The sequence below is a fragment of the Babylonia areolata genome, chromosome 14 (assembly GCF_041734735.1).
Source record: "Babylonia areolata isolate BAREFJ2019XMU chromosome 14, ASM4173473v1, whole genome shotgun sequence".
NCBI lineage: Eukaryota > Metazoa > Mollusca > Gastropoda > Neogastropoda > Buccinidae > Babylonia > Babylonia areolata.
Genome location: NC_134889.1, coordinates 6356896 through 6370348, shown reverse-complemented (window position 1 = coordinate 6370348; position 13453 = coordinate 6356896). Strand labels below are relative to the sequence as shown.

Here is a 13453-nt window from a genome sequence, read left to right as displayed (position 1 = left end):
CCAGGTACATGTGTTTGTGTGTGTGTGTGTGTGTGTGTGTGGTTTTTGTTTTCTTGTTTGTTGTTGTTTTAACTTAAAGTTAGAAAAAGACTGTTTGTGGACCATGAGTTTGTGCATACTGCAGGGATATTAGTGAGTTTTGTGAACACTGTTGGAAAGGAAATGGATTTTGTGGGAAAGTTGGTGCTTTTTTTTTTTTTTTTTTTTTTTTTTTTTTTTTGTAGGGAAGTTTTAGAATGTTTCTGGACAAATACAGCAATTTACAAACATGTCAGTTTGCAACCATGACTGTTTTGTCAAGTAACCAACGCAAAAGCAAAGGACCGCAAAGCAGCCGAGATGGAGATTGCTGATGTTGCTTGACTTCAAGACACTCTCCACAATAATGTAAACAAATTCTCACCCAGATAGTCAGGGGACAGCAGTTGCCTCCTCTGCTGCTCTGATGGTTAGAGTCAGACATGGCTGATAATCGTACAGAGTTTGTGTCACTTTTTGATGACCATTGACCCATTATGATCTGTAGTCTTGTTTTGTATTTTTTGCGTTGCTGTAAAAATGACATGACCACCCATTCCAGCCTGTTCCGTTCAGAGCCCAGTGAAGCCAGAGTGTTGTTGTTTCCTGCACACTGTTTTGGTTGTAAAGGGTTGTGAGGCTGTGATGGGGTAAAGTTTGTGTGTCAGGGTTGTGGGGGGGGGGGGGGGGGCAGTGGGGGGGTGGGAATCCTGTGTAATGTCTGTCTGTGCCTGGCTCATTTTCATTTCACTTCTTTTCACATGTACGATACATTTCACAAGTGTGTGTGTGTGTGTGTTTAGATGTGTGTGTGTGTGTGTGTGTTTAGATGTGTGTGTGTGTGTGTGTGTTTAGATGTGTGCGTGTGTGTGTGTGTGTGTGTTTAGATGTGTGTGTGTGTGTGCATGTGTGTTTAGATGTGTGTGTGTGTGTTTAGATGTGTGTGTGTGTGCGTGTGTGTTTAGATGTGTGTGTGTGTTTAGATGTGTGTGTGTGTGTGTTTAGATGTGTGTGTGTGTGTGTGTGTGTGTGTTTAGATGTGTGTGTGTGTGTGTGTGTGTGTTAGAGTCTTTGAAAAAGGATCCTCCCAAGGGTTTTGTTGTTGTTGATGAATGAACAATGTTCTGTTTTTTGGTTGTTTTTTTTCTTCTTCTTTCAATTTTCTTTCTTTCTTTCCCTCTTTGTCTTCTCCCATTACTCATTTTGTTTATTTAGCTTATTTATTGATTGACTTACGTGATTTTATTTATTTCTATCTTTTCATTATCAGATCATTTTTTTCTCTTTCTTTTTTTTCTTCTTTTTATTTTTTTGTTGTTGTTGTTGTTGGGAAGACCATGTTGTTGATCATACCTGGCTTTCACTGAGACGATACACACTTTGACCCCTGTTTTGTGGGGGTTGGGGGAGGTGGGGGGGCGGGGGGGGGCGTATCCTCGTAAGAATCTTATTTTCAGCCATTGGCACTGGCCTGATCACAGCAGGTAGAAAAGTGCCAGCCTCTGGCGGTACCATAGGGAGGTGAATCCCAGACCAGGCAGCACTGCCCCCTTTTGGAATGTCACCTGCTTCAGACCATCATCTCAAGATGTTCTGAGTCTCGTTCGGTTTGACTGGGATGTATGCCGGTCAGACTGTCGTGTAAATGCGTGATTTTTTTTTTTTTTTTTTTTTTTTTTTAAGGCCTGAACTCTCAGAAAAGACCTGAACCATTTTACCTGATGTAAATGACCACCACTGTTCGGCCCGAAAAAGGTGCAGAAGTGCGTGTATGTACTGTTGGTTGGTCGGTCCTGGTGAGACAATGGCTCTTGAATTAATGGGAAAGGTAGTACTTAATATCTTAGTGTTCAGTAGTTAAGAGTGTTACTCAAGACTTGGTGAAGAGTGGTGCTGGTGTGTTGTGAACGAATTAATTTATTGATGACAGTCCAGAAAACTAGTACTGCAGTGTTGTCCTCCATTGTTATGTTTTTGTTTTGTTTTGTTTTTACTGATTTATGACTCATTTGTGTAAACAAAGTGAGTCTATGTTTTAACCCGGTGTTCAGTTGTCTGTGTGTCCGTGGTAAACTTTAACATTGACATTTTCTCTGCAAATACTTTGTCAGTTGACACCAAATTTGGCATAAAAATAGGAAAAATTCAGTTCTTTCCAGTCATCTTGTTTAAAACAATATTGCACCTCTGGGATGGGCACAAAAAAATAAAAAATGAAGCCTAATTATATCCAAACTATTTTTTGTATTCTCTAAACTTGGCACTTTGATCTGATATTCTGACCCAACAACAAGAGCAGTCATTATTATCATTTTTTGTTCAAACAGGAACTTCTTTTGCTAAGCATGGAAGTTTTATTTATTTTGCAAACGTTTTGGTGCAGATAGTAAAAAAGGGAAATTACTCTGTAATTAATGCTAGGGGACTTCATTTGCTTTAAACTGATCTTTCTTATCTTAAACATTACATTTTGAAATTATGCTCAATACATAAAAAGCTTGGATTTTTTTTTTTTTTTTTTTAAGTGTATCACAAGTGAGCCTCTCTTGTTTCTTTGATTTTTGTTTGTCATATTATCACCATGAAAAGGAAAAAAAAAAAAAGAAAAGAAAGAGATGTTGACGACAAGTGCTTTTGTCCAAGCCTTTGCATGGTCCAGTTTACTTTGAGCTGGACTAGATCCTGTTTCAGCATCAGCTTCCTGCTACAGCCACAGAATGAGTTTCACAGTGCTGTCGTGTCACAAGAAGCGCAGACACAATGAATTGTGCCTTCAGCACACATACAAGTACACACTCATACACATACACACACACACATATTCACACATACACAGGCACACACACACACACACACACACACACACACACACAGACATTCTAATATCACTGATGGTGAAAAGCTGCTAAACTAAGGAACACACACACACACACACACACACACACACTATCTCTCATGTGCACGCACAAGATCAGACTTCTCTCTCTCTCTCTCCCTCCCTCCCTTCTTTTCTCTTACACACTTACACACTCGCACGCACATGTGCATACATATAAATAACACACATACATATAAATAACACACTCACTGAGTAACACATGCTCTTTCACAGACACATAGGCACCCTTTCCCTGCATTCACCCTCCCCTTTTTGGGGGGGGGGCTTGAGAATGAGTAACCTTTTTTTTTTTCTTTTTTTTCTTTCTTTTTTTTTTACATAAAAGATTATTGTCGTCCTCCTAATATGTGTGCCACATGCGTATAAACAAGAATAAAAACTGTACGCAGAAATCGGAGTACTTTTTTTTTTTCAAACACTTGGTGTAGAACGTGACTTAAAATCAAAGAAAATAGATTTACTGTTTATGTCCTGTTTTTCCACTTTTTTTATGTGTGTGTTTTTTTTGGTTTTTTTTAATGTTTTATGTTTGCTTGTTTATGTACCTCTGCTGTTATTGTTTTCTTCTTTTTTTCTTTTTCTTGTGAGGCTTTTATTTTAGTTCCTAAGAATGAAAACTTGAAAACTGGTCAGATCTGTTTTGTGAAGATATTGTATCAAAACTTGTACCAAACCAGTTTGTTGTTTTTGTTATTGTTGTTGTTTGTTTGTTTTCAGTGTGTCTGGAGGGTATTTTTGTTTTAACCAAAGGAAAGAATTTCAACCAATGAGAAAATAAAACAGAACCGTACACAGACTGTTCTTCATTTCTGCTTGGGTCATCAGAGATGAACTGTGCACAAACTTTAAATCTCCTCCTCATTTTTTTGTGCGGTGTGTTTGTTAATCGTTTCATTTCTACGAAGCTGCTGTACATTTTGTACATGCATCTTCCACAGATGTTCATTTACTAAAAGAAACGAAAGCAGATGCTGGGAAATCAAGTTCAAACCATTGGGAAAACTTGTGTCGTTGGTAGGTTTTTTAGTGTTGGCCAAATTTGATAGCCAACGCATGTTTTACTATGTTTTCCCCCTCTCTCCCTATGCCTTGTTCTTTGCCCCCAAAAACTTTGCCCCCCACAGAGCAAGCCAGCTAGCTGTTGCTTGCACCAGCCTGACATGGTAAGTATTGAAACTTACCAGACAAATGACTCCCTGTTTTGTGTTGGTTTTTTTTTCCCCTGGAAGATGTAATGAAATTGTTGAAGCTATACTGTCTAGCAGGATAATGACAGTCAGGTGAAAATGATGATATGATAATAAAGTAAGGGGGAAACATTGGGGGCAATCATTCAGAAAGTTACTGAAGATTGTTTTGAAGAAAAAAGAATTGTGTGTATGGTCCATGTGCGTTGACTGAAATTGATTGAACATGTCGGCCACTTGATGTTTTTTTTTTAGACTACAGTGCTTTGTGAATACATGTTCTGATACTTGCTGTTGTGTCCAAAGTTGTCTTCTTTTTTTTTTTATTCATGTTTCTTGTCATTGTTTCTGTTTTATAAGAAAACATAATAAATGTCTTCTTTTTTTAAATTGGGTTGTTTATTTGTTCAAGCTATGTGCAGGAAGGTTTGAGAGTTGGCGGTGGTGGAGAGTGTGTGTGTGTAACTGTATGCATGAGTGTGTGTGATTGTTTGTTAGCGAGAGTGTTTTGTGTATTGGCAGTTGAGTGTCTTAACCCTTTCACTGCCAAACTCACATTTAAGCAGCAGCTAAGTAGAGGACCCATGTCACTGAAGGGTGAGCAGATCATGGGTCTGTTATCCATGAACCTGTTGCTGCTCTTTATTTTCAGTGGTAGGATAGGCCTTACCCTCTACACATCACAGGGGGAATCCCCGGCTATTCTTAGACACCATATTTTCTGTGTTGATAGCACAAGGGAATTTTGCACTCTAAATTGACTGGCGGTGAAAGGGTTAATCCTTCTGCCACCTTCATCCTCATGCATGCACGCATGAACACACACACACAAACACAGTCACACACACACACACACATATGCACACACACACACACACACACACACACAAATAATGCAGCAAAAGGATATAACATCAAATAATTTAGCACAAAATATGCATAAAAAAGACAAGGGGGAAAGTGCAGGAATAACAAATATGCAGTCAGCATGATATTTAAAGTGAATGAATCAACCAGTCAAATAAGATAGATATATATATTTAGTATAAATTTACTTGTAGACATGAACACCGTTTATTGACTGCAATGCTCTGCTTATATTGACATAAGCTTACAGTTGGGCCAACAGCAAAGTGAGAGCTGTATGATCAATTTTTTCTCAGTAGGAAGTCATTTACAGCCTGTCCTTTTGTGACTCTTAAACTAGGAGGCAAGATTGCACTGGCTCTTAGTGCTGCAGTCTTTGGGGGTTAGTTGGCCTTTGGGATCCATCCAAGTGCTGACTGTCCCGAAACCCTCTTGGCTGAGAGAGTAGGGATGTAACTTGGGCAAAACAGTCTCCACCATGATCCAATTCTAGCCCAGATAGTTGGGACAGCAGTTGACGGGCGCAATAGCCAAGTGGTTAAAGCGTTGGACTGTCAATCTGAGGGTCCCGGGTTCGAATCACGGTGACGGCGCCTGGTGGGTGAAGGGTGGAGATTTTTACGATCTCCCAGGTCAACATATGTGCAGACCTGCTAGTGCCTGAACCCCCTTCGTGAGTATACGCACGCAGAAGATCAAATACGCACGTTAAAGATCCTGTAATCCATGTCAGCGTTCGGTGGGTTATGGAAACAAGAACATACCCAGCATGCACACCCCCGAAAACGGAGTATGGCTGCCTACATGGCGGGGTAAAAACGGTCATACACGTAAAAGCCCACTCGTGTGCATACGAGTGAACGTGGGAATTGCAGCCCACGAACGCAGAAGAAGAAGGGATATCAGTTGCCTCCTCTGCTGTTCTGATGGTCATTGTCAGACACAACTGACAAAGGATGAGCCCAGTTAATTGTCATTTTCTTTTATCACAATTATACAAATCAGATCCAGACAGGATACGATAGGTTTGGTGGTAGAAGTCATTATAAAACAAGAGGTCGAACAGGTTTTGAATCACAGGTTTATTTTCATCTTATCCTTTCTTTGAAAAGACCAGTAGTTCTTTTTTGTTGTTGTTTTTGTTAATGAACGATATCCAGACTGCTAAACTTTCTAAATTCCTTAATTTTGTAAGAATATTCACATCTTAATTAATGACTTAATTAATTGATTCAGGTGAAGAAGTTGAATGCACAATATTTCATCCCAAATAACAAGATCAGTTGTCTTTGGTTTTTGTTTTGAATTTCAAGTTCAATGTCATATTGAAACGCTTTGAAAGACATGCATATTACCTAATTTAGACATGTACATTTCACTACAAACAAAAACAAAATGTTCAAGATTTTTGCCCCCAAAAAGTCAGGCTATGTAGAGTTTTAAACGACCTGTTTGCTTTCTCTCTTAATTTAGGTCAAGTTTTTCCTGTTTACGATTTCCTGAGTTGGTGTTGCTCAACTCTGCTTTTCAGGTCATAGAAGTGAAGACTTAATACGTAGGCATGTAGCATTAACAGGGGATTGGCAATCAAATTTATATCTGTGCCTCAAGGCCACTTGCTCAATTTTCATCACATCCTGTATCACTTTCCCATAAATCAAATTGATGTGCGATGCATACATCTTCACTGATCACTTCACGAATAATGTTTGTCCTACTGTTGAATCATTGTTCAAACATTCGTTTGGGTTTTTGTTGGGTTTTTTCTTTTTCTTTGTTGTTGTTTTGTTTGGTGGGTTTTTTTTTTACATTTTCCAGAAGTTGGAATCAGAACCACTATAACTCTTTTTTTTTTCAGTGAGACCATTGATAGTCATCATGCTTAGAAGCAGCAGAAACAGGGGCTGGCAATCATATTTATGTCAAAAGAGGCCATGCACTTGAGAAAAAATTGCATCCCGTCATTAATCTCTTTGCTGGTGATTTTAATGGCCGGTTGTTCATTGGTATGACGTCAATGATTTAATTAGCATCATATTCACACATCACAATCCATACATATTTCCTGCTACTGTTGGATGATCGTCTAAATGATTTGTGATGTTAGTTTTGCGCATTTTTCAACTCTGAGGGAAGTGTTTTTTAAACTTGTGCTACTTTTTCATATTTTTGTTTACATTGCACAATTTTTTTTAAAACGTCTTTTTGTCAGTTCTCTTCTCTTTTTTTTTCTTATCTAAGTGAACACCATGAATTAATATTTCAACAGGGTTTGTGTCCTCAAAGTCTTCAATTAATCAACCATTCAAATCAGTTTAATGTCCTCTTTGTTGTTCATCCTATGGAGTCGAAGATGACCATGACTTCAGCGTCAGATGGGGGATCTGGGGCCTTGGGACTGGAGGTGACTGGTGAGGCTAGTCCGGGCCTGGAAAGCTCGCCCACATGTGCGACACATGTGGGTTGGTGCTGCCGTGGAGTTGGAGGTGGCTTGCGACGGGCGCAATAGCCGAGTGGTTAAAGCGTTGGACTGTCAATCTGAGGGTCCCGGGTTCGAATCACGGTGACGGCGCCTGGTGGGTAAAGGGTGGAGATTTTTACGATCTCCCAGGTCAACATATGTGCAGACCTGCTAGTGCCTGAACCCCCTTCGTGTGTATATGCAAGCAGAAGATCAAATACGCACGTTAAAGATCCTGTAATCCATGTCAGCGTTCGGTGGGTTATGGAAACAAGAACATACCCAGCATGCACACCCCCGAAAACGGAGTATGGCTGCCTACAAGGCGGGGTAAAAACGGTCATACACGTAAACGCCCACTCGTGTGCATACGAGTGAACGTGGGAGTTACAGCCCACGAACGCAGAAGAAGAAGAAGAAGAAGAAGAGGTGGCTTGTGCCTTGCGTGCAGTGCTTTTCCTCTGAGTCTTTTGGCTGGTCCAGAGCAAGCAGTTCCCAGCTACTGGAATTGATTGTTGAGGTCTTTGAGGGACACTTCGATGCAGTCTTTGAAGCGTTTCTTCTGCCCCCTAACTGATCGCTTGCCCTGGCTCAGCTCTCCATACAGCAGCTGTTTTCACTTTTGGCAGTCGACTTGTCAGACATCCTGATGACATGGCCAACCCATCTGGCTTGGGCTTCCTGTGGGAGGGTGTAGACACTGTGGGTGTGAGCGTGTGAGCGTGTACCAGGACTTTTATGTCTGGGACTTTGTCTGCGGAGGCAGCTCAAGTGGAAGTGGTTGAGCTGTTTGGCATGTCTGCTGTGGACAGTCCAGGTCTTGCTGGTAGTACCACTGCTCAGCAGACCTTCAACTTCGTGGTAAAGCTGAGTCCTCTCCACTACCATACATTTTTACGGAGTCTCGAAAAGGCGACATTGGCTTTGACAATTCTGTTGCTGATCTCTGCATCACCGCTTGTGAAAAAGTACTGTCCAAATAGGTGAAGCTGTCAGCTGTCTGTAGCTTCCACGCCTTTCCTGTGCTGTGTGGTTCCTGGTAGGGCTTTCTGGGTGCAGGCTGGTACATAAGTTTGTCTTTTTTTGCGCTGATTGTGAGACCAGAGTTGCAACAAGTTGTCCATTTCTCGCTGCATCTCCTACTCTGTGCTGGCATTGAGGGTTCAATCATCAGTGAATAAGAACCCTCTGATGACAGTCTCTTTTATCTTTGTAACGGTCTGCAGGCGCCGGAGGTTGAATAGTCCACCGTCAGTCCTGTATTTGATGCTTACACCATCCTGGCAGTCACAGATGTCATTCAACATAGCAGAAAAGATCATGCTGAAGAGTGTAGGGGCGAGAACGCATCCTTGCTTCACACCATTCGTCATTGGGAAGGCTTCAGATTCGTCGCCATCATCCAGGACTTTCACCACTTTGTCATCATAGAACTGCCAAACAATCGTGATGAATTTGCTGGGGAAGCCGATTTTTCCATTATCTTCCATGAGCCATCTCTGCTGAACACGTCAAATGCTTTGGTCAGGTTGACGAAGGTCATTGTCACACGTGGTAAAGTGGACGTGCACCCTCCGTACAATATCCCACTACAGACGGCACAACACAAACAAGCCCACACAGAAACAGATTTTTGTAATGCAGTTAATGTGTGTAAATGTATGCATGTATGTATGTATGTATGTGAGTGTGTTCGTGTGTGTGTGTGTGTGTGTGTGTGTGTGTGTGTGCAAAAAAGAAAAAAAAGTGCACCATTATTCATCCTACAAAGTACCCACAAGGACACCAATAAGTGTGTTCACACAGTCAAATACTAGATATAATATACCTACTCGGTTTTGGCATCCCAAACCACTCCTGCTGATATCAAAACAGGTAAGTATTAAGTCAGTCCAGTGTTTCTTGTCTCACTCACTCTCCACAGGTGAGATTAATGTATGTGTGTAAGTGTACGCATGTGAATATGAAGCTGAGCAAGTTCTTAATATCATTATAGAATATATATAAATAACTAGAGCACATATGTCAGGAGTGAAAGCGGCCCAGAAGTCCTTGGGGCGGGGGGGGGGGGAGGGTGGGGGGTGAAAACACTGAATTGTCTTTTTGTTCTTTAAAACATTACTGTCAAACACTTAAAAACCCTTGCAACTAGTTAGTAACACACCCTCCTCCGAAAGCAAGTCCAGCGATACCCCTGACTTAGCCGACCTCGTCCGCCGTGTGAAAAAGAAAGGGGGAACGAGACAGAATCCAACCCCTCTCCCCTCCCCCCTCCCCCCGTTCCCCCCCACCTCCCCTTCCTCCCAGCAAAAAATCAACAAAAACCACCATGTCGTCCATGACAGTCACGAAGAGGTCGCTGTTCTGCTCTTGGCCTTTTTTCCTGGAGTTGGCGTGCAGCAAATATCATGTTGACGACATCAGTTTCCACGCTCTGCACGGCACGGAAGCTGCATTGGCTCTCTGGGAGGAGACCTCGCTCAAGGTGTTGGAGAAGGTCACGTGATTGATCGAGACCCCACCTGACTGCCGTGGAAGTTCCCGAGGACAACAAGTTTCTCTGACTGCAGGAATGCTGCTATGAGGGAGTCAAGTTTGTAGAACTTGTACGTCCTATGTCGTCTGGGTTGGTCATTATTGGGGCATATGCACTGATCAGCGTTGCACTCCTCAGTTTTTCAAAGTGGGAGCTGAAGCGTCGTTTGACGCTTCCTGATGCCCTCTGGAAGTTTCGGCAATTTTACGAAAGAGATGGGATCTGATGGTGAATCCAAAGCCTGCCTCTCGCCGTTCAGTGCTGCTGTGACTGCTCCAGAAGGTGTACTCACCACACTGCGCTCTATGAGCTGACCCTCGTCTGCTAGGCATGTTTCACGTGACTGAGCGCTGCAATGTCTACGTTGTAGCGGGCTAGTTCTTTGGCGACCACTGCTGTTCTTCTTTTCTTTCTTGTCTGTCTGCCATGGTAATTGTCTAACCAGAGTTGCGCACGTTCCATGTGCTAAGGTTGTCCTTTCCTGTGACTTCTCATCACTTTCCTTTCCTGAACTTTACTCTCTCTCCCTCTCTGTCTGTACCTTTCTGTCTGTCACTCACTCATTTCATTTGCCTGAAGAAGAGCTTGTGGCTCGATACGTCGCCTCTTTTATCCCAAGTAAGTCGACTTTTACCAAGATTTTTTTTAGTCTACCTCCCACTGTTGATCACCTTAATTTACTTTTATTGTATTTGAAATTCGACCACTGATTGGGATCCCCGTCAGCCGCGGTGTGCTGGCCAGGGTAAGTTGAAACGGGCTATGTTTGAGGCGGCACCTTTTCTGGTCCCTCCTCTACTGATGGACTGAGGTCAGCAGAACGATTCACAGAGAGGGCTGCTCCGAGTCAGACACTCAAGGGGATGCCGAGCTCCACCACTGCGTCGTCCCACAACTGATTGAGTGGAGAACGACCCAAATGCCTCCAGGTTTCTGACTACTGACAGCTTCCAGTGTGTCCGCACCTGCTGCCGGCTTCATCACTAGCCCATCGCCACAGGACATGATGTAGAAGAATGGGTTTCTTTGAAATCGTGACTTGCGCCTGACTTGAGTTGCGTCAATCGTCAGCCTCTATCATTCTCAAGTCCCGGCCTCTCTGTTTCCAGTGGCAAGACAAGAGTCTTCTTCTTCTTCTTCTTCTTCTGCGTTCACTCGTACAGTATGCACACGAGTGGGTTTTTACGTGTATGACCGTTTTTACCCCGCCATGTAGGCAGCCATACTCCGTTTTCGGGGGTGTGCATGCTGGGTATGTTCTTGCTTCCATAACCCACCGAACGCTGACATGGATTACAGGATCTTTAACGTGCGTATTTGATCTTCTGCTTGCATATGCACACGAAGGGGGTTCAGGCACTAGCAGGTCTGCACATATGTTGACCTGGAAGATCGTAAAAATCTCCACCCTTTACCCACCCGGCAGGCGCCGTCACCGTGATTCGAACCCGGGACCCTCAGATTGACAGTCCAACGCTTTAACCACTCGGCTATTGCGCCCGTCAAGACAAGAGTCAAGACAGCTGGAGATAAGCCGGGATGCAGTGGACAGATGACCAGCAGTGGTGTGTGTATCTCGCTGTTCCATGATTGCGCTCCACTATCTTTTTTTTTTCTTTTCCCCATCATAATTATTATTTATTTATTTATGTATGTACGCTTCTCTCTCTCTCTCTCTCTCTCTCTCTCTCTCTCTCTCTCTCTATATATATATATATATATATATATATACATATATATATATATATATGTATATATATATATACTGTTTTTTTTTTCTCAAGGCCTGACTAAGCGCGTTGGGTTACGCTGCTGGTCAGGCATCTGCTTGGCAGATGTGGTGTAGCGTATATGGATTTGTCCGAACGCAGCGACGCCTCCTTGAGCTACTGATACTGATACTGCGCTCCACAGCTCTTCAGTTGCTGGGTCCGTCCGTCTTTCTATTTGTATGACCACCAGATGGTGCCGTTCTTTTTAGTCTGCCGAACCCAGTCTTCGTATGCGTTGGTCAGTAGACAAACCTTAACTCACCCAGGGTTTGAGACCTGTTGGCTACCCTCACTAGGTTTTTGCCAGCCATTCCAAAGCTAGCCGCTGTTGCCTGGGATCATGTGGCCGTTGTTGCATGCAAACAGCAACGAGGAGCCATTTTTGAGAGCCCGCGGTTGCCGTGAGTGCCAGATGACGACCACTAGTTCGGACGCATACTCCGGCCGACTGAACAAGAGTACTGGCGACATGTTCATCCGTGTACCACCTCTCCCTGACGCCCCATACACCCTGACTATCCTCAAACTGAAATGGAAAACCCAGTGAGGAGAGTACGATGCACAGCCACTGACCGATACACCTGCATTCTCAGCTGAACAATGTATCAACTTGAACAAACAGATCACATGAAATTTACCCCACTCCCACACTCCGAATCATATCGAGCCATTTATAGATTTCATCATGACCAGACACAGTGGATAGATTCACAAAATTGCCCACTCAGTCATTCTGACTGGACTCGGTGTGTGTGTGTGTGTGTGTGTGTGTGTGTGTGTATGCCAGTGTGTGTGTGTGTGTGGGTGTCAGTGTGTGTGTATGTGCGCGGCGCCGCGCGCCAGCGCGCGCGTGCGTGTGCCCCCCGGTGTCAGTGTGTGATACTTCAGTATTATGTATAATAATATACACATATGATATATATATATACTGACACACGTACAGTAGTTTTACTTTCGAAGCATACGTTGATCAACCTCCGCTGCACACAGGCGGCACTTTGACTCATTGTCGAAACCATTCGGTTACAATACACTGACTTACGGAGAAAAATGAAGAAGAAAACAACGACAAACAAACTTAGGGCAAAACAAACAAACAAACAGAAACCTTAGGCAGTAACTAACTTCTGTATGTGAATAAATGTGTGAACTTTGGGGATGTCTAGTACAACTGGACGTGGAGAGGGGGGAGCGGGGGGAGGGGAAGCGAGACGGAATTGATATCAGAGGCCGGATTCCCCCTCCCCATATAGTTTTTAGGCCAAACGGGATTACGACTATCTGTCAAGTTGTGTTCAGCACTGACATCATTGCTACCGGTATAGTTTTAGTCACAACATATTACACCCACCCATCCATCCGTATTTTATTTATTTACTCTTTTTAGTTTTTCCGTCCACTGCCAGTGCCAATCGTACACAGTGGATGTACACGGACACAGAAAAAAAACTGTTAGTCACTATACACACCTACCACTCACACTCTTTCATTCTAGACATTAGATTTTGTTAAATCATCTGTCTTTTTAAATATTTGTTTATCTATTATTTGTACATTCATTTATTGTCAGCCGCGGTCACACCTTCTTCTTACGAAGATCGCGAAGGTTCCAATCCTAACTTTGGAGGAGCCGAGTCAGTGGGAGGGGAGGAGTGATACATTAACAAGTCAAAGGCCGCGACAACTGATCAAACTGGCAAGTCGAGCAACCGT

General features: G+C 43.0%; 1 protein-coding gene across 4 annotated transcripts in view; it reads left to right on the top strand.

The window, feature by feature from the left end:
* Positions 1 to 13407: 13407 nt before the first annotated feature.
* Positions 13408 to 13453, top strand: part of LOC143289772 (EVI5-like protein) — an 82054-nt gene continuing 82008 nt past the window's right edge. For all 4 annotated transcript variants that reach the window (XR_013056275.1, XM_076598891.1, XM_076598892.1 and 1 more), the window contains exon 1: positions 13408 to 13453. This exon is cut by the window's right edge and continues 332 nt beyond it. The gene's annotated coding sequence lies outside the window, so the exon portion shown is untranslated.